The sequence below is a fragment of the Copidosoma floridanum genome, unplaced genomic scaffold, assembly GCF_036245765.1.
Source record: "Copidosoma floridanum isolate Cflo_tuat_1 unplaced genomic scaffold, Cflo_Japanese_pri ptg000027l, whole genome shotgun sequence".
Classification (NCBI taxonomy): Eukaryota; Metazoa; Arthropoda; class Insecta; order Hymenoptera; family Encyrtidae; genus Copidosoma; species Copidosoma floridanum.
The window spans coordinates 4,729,207-4,741,679 of record NW_028321904.1 but is presented as its reverse complement, the minus strand read 5'-3'; the positions used below and the strand labels follow the sequence as shown (position 1 = coordinate 4,741,679).

At 30.7% G+C, this 12,473-nt stretch overlaps 1 protein-coding gene across 4 annotated transcripts in view; it reads left to right on the top strand.

Moving 5' to 3' along the window:
- Window positions 1-869: 869 nt before the first annotated feature.
- Window positions 870-12,473, top strand: part of LOC106640288 (ELAV-like protein 1) — a 356,393-nt gene continuing 344,789 nt past the window's right edge. For all 4 annotated transcript variants that reach the window (XM_089595734.1, XM_089595735.1, XM_089595733.1 and 1 more), the window contains exon 1: window positions 870-1,995. The gene's annotated coding sequence lies outside the window, so the exon portion shown is untranslated. The remainder of the gene's footprint in view (window positions 1,996-12,473) is intronic.

The following is a 12,473-nucleotide window of genomic DNA, read 5'->3' as shown; positions in this document are numbered from 1 at the left end:
TAAGCGTGATTACCTACAGGTGATATACCATCTCACTCAATCGACGGAACCGTCGTATAAAATTACTTTCAAACATACTACTTAATTTCTACTCTACTAAATAGCGATGCACTGGAATTAACATTGTACTGTCGGTTCTAATTGAGAATGTGGGATATTTTAGAATAATATTGAAACTTACTATGTTGTATAGTATAAATTATACTTTTAGGACTTTTACTACGATAGACTAGAAAATTTTTGTTATGCTGTGTACTAATTTTGTAGGGCTGCTACATGATAAAATTCATTTTAAATATGATAAATAGCCACTGCTAGTTTAATGACTTGCGTCATCAGGTGAGTGTGTCTTAGATTTTCTAAAAATATAGTAATTTTTAATATAGTTATATTTTTTCAACATCACTTTTATCAGTGTAGGTATTTAGATGGGCTTTCTGAGAGAAATTAGTACTAACTAAGAGAAGAAAAAAGGTGATTAGAAACTGAATGCAATCAGAATGTTATTCAATATTCATCAGAAAAAAATAAGGAAACAGAACATTTGTTAAAATTCTACACGTAAAAGTATTATAATAGTATATTTGCATCAATAAGACATATAACATGCTTTGCACCACGACGTTTAACGTCGCCAATGACCGAGGGTTGTCGAGCTTATACGAGGTACGCGATGCACACTGCTGGCCGTGCAAACAAGACCAAACGGGGAGAAAGAGGCAGGGTATAACAAGGAGCTAGACGGGTAGGTGGACTGTTTGGTTGGTTGCAAGAGAGAAGCAGTGAATGAGAGTAAGAGAGAGCGATAGAAAAGGAAACTTCAAGGGATTAACTCTCCCAAATCAGTCTAGGCTCCAGTCTGGGCTGGTCCGTCGCGCGCGCACGTTTGTGCACTCCTGTCACTTTGTTTATTTTTTTTCCCTTTAGTATTTAGTCCTCGCTATTACTTTTGATTCGTTAGCCAACTTGCACTGTCACAAAAGTGTAGTCACAATTATTCTTATTGGTACCTACTGTAATAGACATAAACACATTAAAATATCTATCCACTTACGTACGTAACAGATACAAATATACACGCAAATACACATACACACAGACACTTGCACGAGTGCGCGCATACCTGCAAACATATACGCGCACATTATTAACTATGCACAAACAAAGCTTAGGTGTGTGCGAATGGTATCTTCGCTTACATTCTACTTAGAAGCTGTATTATTACAAACTATTTTTTTGTACTCAGCTAGATACTGAAAGAGAAAAAAATACGTCAAAAGTAGGCACATGCAGAAATATCAAACGATAAATTAGTTATGATTGCCGTATTTTCTAGTTTGTTGTACTAGTTTTTTTGGTGTCAAATAAGTGCAAGTTTTAATAATATTACTCAAATCTATTAGTATACTCGAATTGGCTGACAATTTTATTGGTTTTAGTTCTCCGGCTTACTTCAATTACATGAAGTTACACCTAAACATTATTTTGTACATAAACTTCCTAGTTTTGTAAATGAATTTTTATAGAAGATGCAGCCTTTCTAGTAAAAATATCTTAAAGTTGAAGTACGAGCATGCGCGTAAACACGTACAGATAAATTCACGTATCAAAGTCATCGAAAACGGCTCCACCACAAAGGTAACTGTTTAGTTACCGATCAATTTTCTATCGTTAATTGGAGCAAATCAATCTACACGTGTACTTTAATTTTGGAATTATTATTAAGTAAAGTAGTTATACAAGTCTCATTATTCCGTAACTTGTGCGGGCATAAAAGTGAATTATAAATACTAGTGAAGTTGATGCGGGGAAAAAAATTGAAAAAAATATTTTACAAATAACGTTCTGTCGAAAATTTACTAATAGTAATCAGGCAGAAGTGAAAAAATTAATATAATAAAGGCTGAAAAGTACGTCAATAGTTACGTGAAGACTGAATACGCTTAGCCGATAGGGGCTGAGATTATCTACTGGCTGTGTTTTTATAAGCTTACGGTAAGAGTTACAACAAACTCAATAGTGTTTTATAATTTGCTAATTTAAATACTTATAATTTAACTTGTGATTTTATTTTTTTATTATTTCTATACTTTTTATTTTTATGATACAATTGTATTCTACGTAGTCATGAAGTTACAATTTATTTGTTGATTAATCATTAATCAACGTTTTTTTGTTACTTTTAAAACAACTGAATAATAATGGTATTTTTATAGGATCAGTAAATTGATACATTTTTTGAAACAGACTTTTTACTGCAGTTTTAATTAAATAAGTTGACAAAATAATAAATTTTTAACTGGTGTAAAGCTAGTACTATTTATATTTGGACGGTCTCTTTTACAATTTCTTAATGCGCATAGTTAAGTGTCAATAGATGTAAATAAAAAAAAATTGTAGCAGAGGGAAACAAAATACAAAGAAACATTGACTAAACGGACGCTTTCTGTTATTTCGATTAGTATGCGCATGTGCCAGGGCTCTTACGGGGGCCGATCTTTCTCTGTTACTCAGCTGCCTACTACCCCCGCATGTACGTTCACTGCTAAAGGGAGGGGTCGTAGTGGGTAAGTAGTTATACTCACAAGAGGAGTCGTAGGGGTGGGAGAGCCGCCACTAGTATTGATCAGTCTCTCGTGCCAAGCTTGGTTCATGCTCCCCAACGTCGAGCCTATATGATTTTTACGATCCGTCTCCATGGTCACCACCTGGCCATGCCAAGCCGAAGATCCTATCTTTCTTTTCCTGCCATTTCCTACTCCAGCTCACTTTGCTCCCTACGTTTGTACTTTTTAATAAACTTCTACTCTCTTCTCTCCCTATTTCATCTAGGAAGTGATTTAGCGAGAAAATACAGACATAATTTTAAACTTATTTTTATGATTTTTAAAGTAGTTACAGAAAAGATAGAAAGTTGTTATTTGGATGTTGATATGTATAGAACTACAACTCTTTGCTTAATAATTTTTACACTTAGTAAGCCCTTCAACGATGACTGAACTGCATTCTCTTAAACAATGTGTGTTTTGTTTACGCAGTTATTTACCCTACGATGGTAATAATTGGTTTATAGAATTTCAATGCTAGCTGAGTATAAGTGAAAACGACAGTTTTCTTGTCTTTATGGTGGGCATTCTTAAAGTCTAAGTGATTAACTCCTTTTAAAAATATACAAATTTGGATTTGTTTGGAACGGCCTCATTACATTATTGTAAATTTTGTATCTTATGATGTTTGTGTAACAAGGTAAAATAAATACTTTAAAAACTTATCAAGCAAGGTTCAAGAATTCTTTGTAATTACTTTAACTCGATGTGCATCATGCGTAATTGCCATTTTTCTTACAAGATCGTAACAAATGTTCAAATGTCAAAAAAAAAAATTTCTGCGGTAGTAAAATGCATTTTCTTACAAAAAGCTGAGGAGAAGTTCATTCACATTCAGAATTTTTGTTTTTATAAAATTCTTTTTGAACTCTTGGAACCAAAATTCCTACTAAGAGTAAATGTAACACTACTGCGCAGAAACTAATTACTGCGTTCGTGTGAATAATACAAAATAAATAAAACAGACCGGAAAATTTGTGTCCTCAGACATTGTAACACGTTTTGAAATTAATAATGTTCAATCCAGAATAATATTTTACATCATTAAATGCGAAGTTGTTGAACTGAATAGTTTTAAATAGATCTAACACATGAAAATTCGATACAATTCACAATAATTGGCGTGCAGTCAGTGGGTCTAGGTTATTTAGAGATATTTACGCAGTGATTGGGTTCGCAGTAACTAGTGGTAATTTCATAACGTTTGCAGTAATACAAGCAAGTGATATCACATCAGCATTACGGCAATAAAAAAGAAGAAAAAGTAACAACAACAAAAACGTTCCACGTTTAAGTCGTTTAGTATCCTGTAGATATAATGATTAAATGAAGCTACTTTAATTTACATCGAAAACCGTAAAGAAATAAATAATGTAGCACAGTAAGAGATTTAAAAAAAATTAACATATATGTTGAAGATATTTTCTTTAATAGGGGTAAATGACCAAACCACTGTGGATTAATTTTTTTCAAATGGATGAAACCTTGGTAAGCGTTAGCTTAATAACCTACAAGGAATAAAAGCTCCGATAAAAATATTTAAGCACACAGAATGAATAAGATCGTGTAAATAACTTATTTAAAATTAGGTTCCAGTAGGGCTATTTAAATTATTTTTTATCATAACATATTTATCAGCTAGCTCACTGAAAGAGAATTGATCCATAAAATATTTCTTTAGACGTTATATGAAAGATGAGTGGAGATTCATACGGTACTCTGGAGTCACAATTGATTAAAAAAGCTGTAAACTATAAACATATCTGGAAACACAGCAAAAAAATTAGAAAATTTATTACTACAACAATAGTGAAAGTGTTAACAAGATATAAGGTATGATAAAAATACTTGTAAAAATATATAACTGGTTCATCTGCTTATAAAAATTTTGTGTAATATCAGGAGTTGTTCAGAAACATTTGTAATTTTTACTAGACAAGCTATATCGCAACATTTTTTTTATTTGTCTTACAGGATACAGCTTTTAATAGATCATTTCAAATGGAAAATTTGGGGTTTACTAGTTGATTTTAAAAAAATAACTTTTTTTTTGTAGAAAATAATAATATAACTTATAGTGTTTAAATTGTGTGCTTTCAAAAAAGACATGTTACACAACGATTCTCGAAGGGCTTTGCCCCATGATTCTACCCAAAAAACTTACCTAAAATAAAAATAAAACTATTTTTTTATGTAATCATGCTTTTATCACCGATAAATTATTAAGTTAAATAATGATACATAAATATTACGACTGTTACTATTCTCCACTCGCACTGTTAAACGTAGTTAAATTTTCAGATTCATTATTCATGTAATTCTTGTATGTTATCTGTCTGCAATATTTTGTTCAGTTTATACATAAAATTTTTTATTCTTTAATTTTTTTTTTTTGAAATTCTTTATAACATACTTTATTTTTTAGTAAAGGCTACCTTACAGTTCTACTTATTCAAGGTGCCTCATATCCATACACTTATTACATTTATGGTTCTTTTAAAAACATAAGAATGAATCTTATTTACTTATTATTTTAACCTAAAGGTGACCTTATTTATTATATATAAGATTATTTAAACAAAAAATAAAAATTTTATTTTGTGTACAAGATGAATTTTTTTCTATGTACTAAGCATATTTTGAGAAAATATTACCCTGGTAGAAAATTACTACATATACTGGCTAGAAACTCGTCAATGTACATACTTAAATGGGCTTATAACATGTTGACGAGTTTCTAGCCAGTTTATGTAGTAACATTTCTACCAGGGTACCAATCCTGAAAAATGTGTAAAAAAATTTGTTTTATTCCAAAAAGTCTGGAACACGTACGTTTTCTTATTCATTTGCAACAGTTATTATAACTTTAAATTTACTAAATGTTCTTGTACATATCAAGAAAAGGGAAAAAAGTAAAACATGATTCTTGTGAAGGAAAAATTTGTATATATACATATATATTTATAAACTATTGTTAAAATTGTTTTTGTTATGATGTGAACTCAAGCTATACTTAATAAACTATAATTTTCACAACAATTTTTTTGGTACTCTCGTTATAATTATGTGCGTAATATGCTATTTTGTGGTAGAGATAAAATGATTTCTTCCATAAGGGCAAAACAGTTTTATTGTTCCCAAAAGTTTTGTATGGTACCACACCTTATGTCCCTCATGTAAATCTTTAATGGCATTCAGTATATTGACCGCAGCTTCTTCTTCGCTAATTACCTTACTTTGGTAAATTTTACTAGTAATCATTGAAACAATTATTTTCACTTAAAACAACAAAAATATCCGTCAAGTTGTTTAGTTTACGAGGAATCTCTTGGACCTAAGTGTATAGCATTCCAATGCAAATTGGAAAAAAGTATACATCTTTGAATCATCAAGATTACTAAGATGCTTTTTACACATACACTGTAATTTTTCTCCAAAAGTAATGCATTCAATGACTGAAATTTGAACAGGAGTCCTCAAATAATAATTCAAACATGCATCTTCTCATGTTTTTTTGTAAATATTTAGTATAAAAACTAAAATTTTCTTTTCAGAACTTATACATAATCTCAAAATTAGTACACGTCAAGTAAGTTTATTTTTTAAATTTAATGTTTACAAACATCGTGAGAAGACCCGTGTTTTTTTCATTATTCAGAAGCCAGAAGTTTTTTTTAAGTTTCAAGTCGTTCGGTGCATTACTTTTTAGTGAAATTTTACTTGAAATAGTATTTATGGGAGATGTAACTTTTTTCTTTCGATTCACAACCGATTACAATAAATTTGGGCTTCATTTATACGTCAAAGTCGAAGTAAAGCTATAGCAGCTTATCCAGTCATGTCATTTTACGTGATCATAGCGATTAAATATAGTAAATAGATAAGAAATCGTTTCAGTGAAGTAGTCCATATAATAAGGCAGGTATTTGTAGATACATATTTAATGCTCTTTCACACCACCATGGACTTTTCTGGCCCACTCTGACGTCCTTTTTTTCATTTGTACTTAGGAAATACCTTTTACAGACTCCTTAAACATATAATAGGACAAGAATATAAAATAATTTAATATCCAGAAAGGATAGACTTTTGATGTCTACCTTGAAAAATCTCGTAGATACTTTAGGCCTATCAGAAATTTACAATATTTCTTCACAGTAACCATTAGAATTCTGCTGTTTATAGTACACACTGGTAAAGGGATCTCTTAACTCCATATAGTACTTTAAGTTTATGACTGATATATATATATATATATATATATTATATTTATTATATCTGACTGATATATATATAAATTATGTATACATGTATATATATATATATATATATATATATATATATATATATATATATATATATATATATATATATATATATATATATATATATATAATTTTTAACTGCGTGTATCTTAAGCACGTTTATTACAGTTGGTATAGGAAAACATTCTAAGAGGTAAGAGAAGCACAAACATGCAGCAACTCTAACCGTTGTTTTTCTTATATAAATACATCCCTGTATACGCGAACGCATACTCAACCCCTTCTTTCTGACATGTTAATATTGTAGATCATGTTTAAAACTTAATAAAAGATTTATGTAATAGTAGTATATCATTCAAGTATTCTAAAATCTTTATAGATCGTTTATTATAAATGTAATTGTACGTGATGTTTTCTTGAGGTTTCATGTTCAATTAGTACTTTTTTTAAATTTAATGTGTAAAAGCCGCCAAATAAATATTTAAAAAATCTTTTTAAATTACATGTTGGATATTTTGAAGCTACAACGAATATAAAAAATATCTACAAAACGTATTTTCAGTACCCGAAGTGTGCCAGAATAAAATAAGATTTATAATTCTCGTTTTTTTCTTTAATTTTTCTGTAAGAACGAAAGAAAATGGCTTACTATTGGTATTAGTTTCATGCTTATTTCTATGCATATTGTATGCAGTTTCAACTTGCTAACGCTGACAGATCAGCTGAAATTGAGGGGGATCATTTTATGCCACCGTTTTCTACAGCATTTTTAATAATTGCTTGACTATTTTAGTTTCTTTGTAGATTTATTTTTATAATTTATGGACTTTAAAGAATCTTAACTTTTATGTTAACGTTCAGATTTCAAAAACAATTTTCAACCTTAGAATCTACTGTAGCCTGCCATAAGGATACTTAATTGCAAGTATGTTTGTAACTTGCACCTAATCCTTAAAGTGGAAATGATATAGTCAGAAGAAATCTCTTTTCATTCCGTAAGTTAAACTTATACATATGCATGCGGTGTAGAATAATGAAAAACAAATCCATGTTAATCCATATAAGAGTATAAAAATGTTTTTTGCAAATATTACTTGTTATTTTCCAAAAAGTAAGCATTTCTTTCTATAATTATACTTTTGACAGTCACTTAGTCTTTTCTGCTTTTATACTTTGCATAATTGAGTTTTTCTTTGTAAACAAAAAGATATTACCTAAAAAAAAAACCCACAAACTTGAAATCATAAGAAACACTTCTAAAAAGTATACTCTGTAGTTTGAAAGTTGTAGCAATTGTAATATTTCAAAACCTTAATTACCAATCTTAAAACTTTATAAACACATGATTCTTCACAACTCACAGTCATTTTTCGTGTGAGACAAATACAACTTTTAATCATAAAGTTGATATCTCTCATGAGGTGAGTACAAATCTTATGAACTGCAACTTTCAAAAAATTTATTTTTTGTTCAGGAGTACATGCTAAAACACTTTGTTTTTCTAATAAGAGAATAAGTATTTACTTTGAGACGAATGTGCAAAAAAGTTATAAGAAGCGTAAATAAAATATTTCTTAAAAAAATTTTGTTATAAATAGTAAAAGGTTTAAATATGAGTTACAAATACGTAAGTGGTATGATTTTTATTAAAATTGGGGTACTTACCATTTTCACTGTATTTACTTTACAACTTTTCATCTACATAATTATATAGCATAGCATACGTTACATTTCTTGAGCATGCGCACAACGAGAGTGCAAGGCCTCAATGTATGTATATATATCAAATTACTACGACTGTGAACAAACCCACTGATGAACCAATTTAATCAATTTATTAAATATACTGAAATTATCTGCTGCCCATTAAAACAAGAATACCTAAAGCTGGCTTCGTAACAATATGTTAATAATATTTAATGGCTTCCTACAAGAGACCATACCAATCATGCATTTGTGAGAAATTCGTTTTGAAAAAGTTGCCTAGGAATATAATGTGTAAGATTTTATAAGACAGTACAGTTAATATTTAAGTGCAATTCCTACAAGTTTCATTCATACTTCACATATTATAATTTTGTGATAAGCCACCTTACTTCAATCGATAGTGTTGTTATAAGTTTGAGAAGATGTATTAAAGAAAACTTACTAGTTTAACACATCAACGAAAATTCGTAAGCTTTTTTTTGCCCGTAAATACATATATAAATAGATTGAATATATTTTTCAACAAAATAACACAGGTTTTGTTTCACAGTTTTCTTCGGAATACATAATTTTTTAACTATTTATGTATCCGTAAATATTAGCTATTTTAATATCAAAATTATATGTCAAACAATAACTCTTATTTAGTGTTTAGCGATCAATACAATAATGACAAAAATTACTTGTAAATTTTTTTGGACTAATATAAATTGCACCATAAACTTTAAATTATTCCAAAACTTGAATGAAACTAATGTTGAGAACTTTCACTTCTGCACTGACAAACAAACTCGTGTTCCACTTGTCAATAACTGCTATTGCTACACGGAGAGATCTCTGGTACTACGGTAGTATGTATAGCCGCGTGCACCAGTAGTATAGTGCGTCACATACGACTGTAGCGCCCGCGCGCCACAACGAAAGTATATGGCTTCTGCTACCGTAGTACACAGGCCTCCGTGCAACTGTAGTGCGTGAACTATACTACCGTTGCTTCTGCCTTATACTACAGTTGCAACGCTGATATACTAAATTGGTATATTACCCCGCCTACCAACTTTGCTCGGGAGCCATACCAAATCGGTATTGATCCCAAGCAAATGTGCACACACACACACACACATAAGTGTATATATATGTATATGTACGTCGTTTGATGCGGCGGCGGTGGCAGCGGTGGCGCTGCACTATACATATATATCAATAACCTCGTGTTTGCCGCTCGTTGGAATGTATATATATATATATATACATGCAATAAACAATATATTTTCTCGAGCTTCATACAGTATAGCATACTACTATACACCAGATGGAATCCATTGATTTGCTTGTCCAAAATGCCGACTCAAGCCGACAAACTTCAAATTGATTGAGTGGTCTGAAATTCCAATACAAGTCTTACGCTCATGCCTTATTTGGTTGTTAAAGTCAATGAGTCGTGCAAGGAATCCAATAGAAGTAACTTGCCGTGTAAGAAACAGGTCAAAGAAGTGGTAAAAAATTAAAAAGTCAGAATTAATCTAAAACTTTTTGGGTTATCGATGAACCGGGTAAAAGTATGTGCGTTGGCAAGTATTTTTTGTCTACTTTAAGGATCCACTGACTTACTTAGTCTAAAGTGGTCCGCAAATGAACTACGTTCATGGAAAGTGTAAAAACGTAAACACCGAGCGTATTTCAAAATGCGAGCACCTGGGGCACCCGAAAGGTTCAATTTTTACACGTTTCAAAATTCCAAAGTCCGGTGCTCGTCCTTCCGTTACCAACTGTGTGTGTGGAATAGAAAATCAGTAAACGGCTAAACAGACCTGCACTCCAGCACATTTGTAATTTATAAGTAACCATGGTGAATTTTGTTTATTAATATTGTTGGAAAATGGCGATAAGTAAAAAAAATTAATTGGTGTGGCTTTATTAAGTTTTCAATACATCTGAAATAGGCAGAGCAGTGATGACGATGATGTCGTTTTTGAAGCACTTTTGAGAAAGAAAAAATGTGTAGCATTACCACAAGTATTGGCCGTCAATTTTTTACATATTTTTGATAATTTTCATGACGAAGAGTTTCGTTAATATTTTCGAATATTCCCTCAAACTTACCACTTCTTACTACAAGAAATTAGTTACTTATTGCAACGGAAAAACAATAGAGGAAGACCTACGATTGACAAAAGATTACAACTGTTGGCCACTTTGTGGTTTTTTGCCAACTGTGACTCCTACTGGTAACAGTAATGTATTACGTTCCTAGGGTGCAAAGTGCAAGGATAGTGGTTAAAAGATCAATTAGATTTCTTAAGAACCGCTCGAGAAAAACAATGTTAAAATTGCAAATGATAACCATTGATTTAGTTTCTCTTTTTATCGTGTATTGCTGTGTGCTCCAAAATGTTTGTATTCTTAATAATAATATCATTGAGATCAATGAATACAGAAGACCCCATAATGTGCGCATAATTCAGAATAACACTACTTCTTGAGCTTAAAAAAAATGTGGGATTAAGGAAACGCAATTTAATTGCAAATCAATCATATTAAAATTTATAAAAATATGATTGCAAATGCTTATCACTGGTTAACCGTTACTAAGCGCAAAAATTCCTTTTAAATTATAATATCTTTATCATTTCAAATTTAAATTATTATACACACAATTTTTGTACCATTACTTTACACCTAATAGTAACTTTTTACTTTTGAACTGTAATATGACATATTATCACGACAGTGTCTGCAAATAAATATCTAGTACATGTAAATATGCATTATTTGATCCCTTATTTTCTATACTACAATTATGCATATTCTAGTACCATAATTACAAACTTTGGAAATGCGCGATAGAAGGGAAAATATAAGAAACTTAATTCTTATTAGTTGGATGTTGAAGAACATCGAAGAACATATTTAAATCCTTTTTTTTCTCTGCTATTCGATGACTTTTATTTTCCACGATTTTTTCTATTCTTTGATCAATACAGCAAGCAACTCATTGGTACTCTTACTTTGATTTAACTTCATTTTTTTTTTTTTTTTTTTTTTAATGGTAACAATTGTTAACAAACATTATTATTATCTTCGTCACTTATTTCAGCAGAAATAACTGATTTAGGTGCCACCCACACCTCATTTTTCAGCACGTCATCCAGTTCCTTAATCAATTGCAGTACATATGTCATGTGTGACCAAATAGTGTTGATTCGAAGAATCTTACTACCTCGTAGTACTCAAGAGTTGCTCTGTCATTGCAACTTTTTTTTTTTGTTACTTGGTTAATTTATATGAGTCCTTCAACTTGGTAAACTTTTGCGGCACTATTCTGATGTCACATCATATAAAAAACTTTGCATGGTTTTACCAACTTTTTCCCACATTTTTATTTTGTTAGTATTTGCTGAGCAAAACTCTGATAGATGCTCTTTATAAGTGCGTATCAAAAGCAAAATCGTGGACTTCTTTTGTCTCTTTAGTTTTTTAGTCCAATTTGTCTCTTCTTTATGGATCCAAAAAAAAAGTGATGAGTACAACAATTATGTACTTGTACGAATTACCAATGATCTTACATATTCATAAGTATAATAAATATTGTAACTACCTATGTGACTAAGTAAATTTAAGCTTTTTCTTTTATTTGACAATTTTTTTATCGTAGTATGTTATTTACTTCTTTCATTATCAATTTTATCTCTGGAATACAAATAGGTGTTTAATTGATTCTCGTTCGTACTGCTAACTCCTTCAGACGTCGTTAATTCAGCTATATAATTAGCTACACCACTATCACTGTCCTTACTATCGAAATTTACTTGCTCTGTCCTGGAAGCATGTGCTTTCAAATTATCACTGGCCGTGGTATTCTCGTCTGTTAAATAACCTGATAAAGTATTTTCTT